This window comes from Ornithodoros turicata, unplaced genomic scaffold (assembly GCF_037126465.1).
Source record: "Ornithodoros turicata isolate Travis unplaced genomic scaffold, ASM3712646v1 ctg00001067.1, whole genome shotgun sequence".
NCBI lineage: Eukaryota > Metazoa > Arthropoda > Arachnida > Ixodida > Argasidae > Ornithodoros > Ornithodoros turicata.
Genome location: NW_026999457.1, coordinates 4,174 through 7,500, shown reverse-complemented (window position 1 = coordinate 7,500; position 3,327 = coordinate 4,174). Strand labels below are relative to the sequence as shown.

The 3,327-nt window shown below is 50.1% G+C and overlaps 1 non-coding gene and 1 pseudogene across 1 annotated transcript; both read left to right on the top strand.

Annotated features, from left to right (window-relative positions):
- The first annotated feature begins 1,917 nt into the window (after positions 1 to 1,917).
- Positions 1,918 to 2,098, top strand: LOC135376374 (U2 spliceosomal RNA; annotated as a pseudogene).
- Positions 2,099 to 2,783: 685 nt separating this feature from the next.
- Positions 2,784 to 2,975, top strand: LOC135376347 (U2 spliceosomal RNA). Its single transcript, XR_010417652.1, has one exon. It is a non-coding gene; the product is annotated as a U2 spliceosomal RNA (small nuclear RNA).
- Positions 2,976 to 3,327: the final 352 nt, after the last annotated feature.

Here is a 3,327-nt window from a genome sequence, read left to right as displayed (position 1 = left end):
TCCCTCACAAGGCCATCATCGATGCAGTCCAGCACAGCGGAGCAGGAAGCGTCTTCACCGATATAGTCCGTGACCTATATGAAGGGAACACCACCACCGTCATGACAGGAGAAGGCTCCACCGAGCCGATTTCCGTGCAAGCCGGAATTCGCCAGGGATGCCCCCTCAGCGGCCTCCTTTTCAATCTTGTAATGGATGTCATTATAAGGCAGGTCCAGGCAAACGACGTGCAGCACAACATCCTCGCCTACGCGGACGACCTGGCCCCAATGGCAGAAGACCCGGCCACACTGCAAAGGCGGATCAACACAGTCACCTCCATGGCACAGGCACTCGGACTTAAAATGAACGCAAACAAGTGCCGCAGCATCCACCTCTCCGGGCGACAACCAGTGGGCCTCCGCGAAACAACATTCACCGTCAACGGCGAAGCGATAGAATCCCTGAAGGAGTTTGACAGCATTAAGTACCTCGGACGACCGACCGGATACAACATACTGCACGACGATAAAGACCTTCATCAGATGATGGAAAATGCCACCAGGATCATGACATCCCCACTTGCCCCCTGGCAACGACTCGATGCTATCCGTACATTCGTCTTCCCAGCGCTCAATTTCGCGATGCGGTGCGGATCTCTGGGGAAGACGGACTGGGAGAAGCTCGATCACCATTTGCGACCACTACTGAAGAGGACGCTCTACCTCCCGCAGTCGGCGTCAACAGACTACCTGCACGGAAGCAGAAAGGCTGGAGCTTGTGGCATACCTCTAGCAGCAGAGCTTAGCGACGTTTGTCGTATCGACAATGCCTTCAAGCTGTTGACGTCACCGGATGCCGAAGTAGCGAAGCTCGCCTTCGACGAACTACACACAACTGTGACCAGACGACTGGGACACGAGGCTAGCCACCCTGACATCGAAGAATTTCTCAATGGCAACAACGAAGGCGACTTCCGCAGAGCAAGCAATCCCCTTCGGAATGTATGGACGGAAGCAAGGAAGGCGTCCACACGGTTGAAGGTGACGTGGGAAATAGAGGAGGACTCAGGACCAACGGTGTCCCGGGAGGCAACGACCATCACGAACAAGCAACGGACCAGACTGATGGCGTGTTTCCGGAGCCTACTTTCACACGTTAAGGACACCCATCTGCAAAGTCTCCCCAACCAAGGAAAGGCCATGGAGGCCGTCGCATTGGACCCGGCGAGCTCGCACTTCATGATCAGTGGCGAACACACACGATTCGCCGACTGGCGTTTTGTCCACAGAGCCCGGCTCAACCTCGTCCCGCTCAATGGAGCCAAGCCTTGGAGCCACCAGGACAAGCGCTGTAGGCGCTGCGGCCATGATTCGGAAACCCTGCCGCATGTTCTTGGCCACTGCATGAGAATGAGCACCCGCTACACCGACAGGCACAACAGAATCGTCGAGAGGGTCAAGAAAGCCGCACGAGAACGCTTCACTTTGATAAGTGAGAACCAACCAGTTGGTGAAACACGACTGCGACCCGACATCATCCTGGCCCGCGGCGAGGAAGCGCTCATCATTGACGTTACCATCCCCTTCGAAAACAGGCAGGAAGCACTCACCAAGGCAAGAGAAGCCAAAATCACCAAGTACCAGCCAGTCAAAGACCACCTCCTACGACGATTCAACAGAGTGCACGTCGACGCCGTCATCATTGGGGCCCTGGGAAGCTGGGACCCAGCTAACGACCGCTGTCTCCGACGCCTGTGCTCTAAGCAGTACCTAAAGAAGATGAAGAAGATGGCCACAAGTGACGTCATCTCTGCATCCAGGGACATTTATGCATTTCACCTGACTGGACAGTCGCCCACATAGTTTTTTGACATTAGCTCTCACTGACCTCGATTATTCCCTGTAAATCATATGTGACTCTTTTAAATATTTGTAAATCATGTTTCTAGCATTAATAAAAGCAGTCTGTTCTTATCAGCTTAATATCTGATACGAGCCCTATTTGGACTCACGATATTAATCTTATTTTTGGCCCGAGACAGTGTGTCTGAAGCTCGCCTCGGCACTGTCAAGGGTTGCCCTGGTATTGCACTACCTCCAGGTGTGGCCCACCCGTCTCAAAACAAAAAACAAAAATTCCGAAACAGCATCAATAAGCATCAGCCATGATGACCAGAGACAGGCAAAAGAGGGAAGCGTAGAAACAACACCAAGCAAAGCAGGGAACCTACAGCAGACACAGAACACACTGGAGACAACCACTGGGAAATGTCCTGTCTGGCCACTAGGGTACACATTCATTCATTCATTCAATCTATCTATCTATCTATCTATCTATCTATCTATCTATCTATCTATCTATCTATCTATCTATCTATCTATCTATCTATCTTTCTATCTTTCTTTCTTTCTTTCTTTCTTTCTTTCTTTCTTTCTCTTGCAATTTCCAATCAATCATTTTTATCTCACGGGCCGTGATGCATTAGTACTAACACCCTAGTGTTCCGTACCCATATACCACGATGCCCAAACCGGCGACGTGCCACGCGCGGACGCAGAAGGCGAGACTGCGACAGAAGCGAAACGGGGGAGACGTGCAGTGTATATCTCTTCTCGGTCTTTTGGCGGATACAAGGGAGAAAGAAACACGTGTTCCGTCCGCTAACATGCGCATTTCATGCAGTCCGACTATCATTCTAGTGCTTCTTACACGCACCACATCATGTTGAATTTGGCGACGTGACACCCGAGGAGGCAGGTGCCGCGACCGTGACCAGAGCGTAAGATGGACGTGTAATATTTATCGCTTCTCGGCCTTTTGGCTAAGATCGAAGTGTAGTATCTGTTCTTATCAGCTTAATATCTGATACGAGCCCTATTTGGACTCACGATATTAATCTTATTTTTGGCCCGAGACAGTGTGTCTGAAGCTCGCCTCGGCACTGTCAAGGGTTGCCCTGGTATTGTACTACCTCCAGGTGTGGCCCACCCGTCTCAAAACAAAAATTCCGAAACAGCATCAATAAGCATCAGCCATGATGACCAGAGACAGGCAAAAGAGGGAAGCGTAGAAACAACACCAAGCAAAGCAGGGAACCTACAGCAGACACAGAACACACTGGAGACAACCACTGGGAAATGTCCTGTCTGGCCACTAGGGTACACATTCATTCATTCATTCAATCTATCTATCTATCTATCTATCTATCTATCTATCTATCTATCTATCTATCTATCTATCTATCTATCTGTCTATCTGTCTATCTGTCTGTCTGTCTGTCTGTCTGTCTGTCTGTCTATCTATCTATCTATCTATCTATCTATCTATCTATCTATCTATCTATCT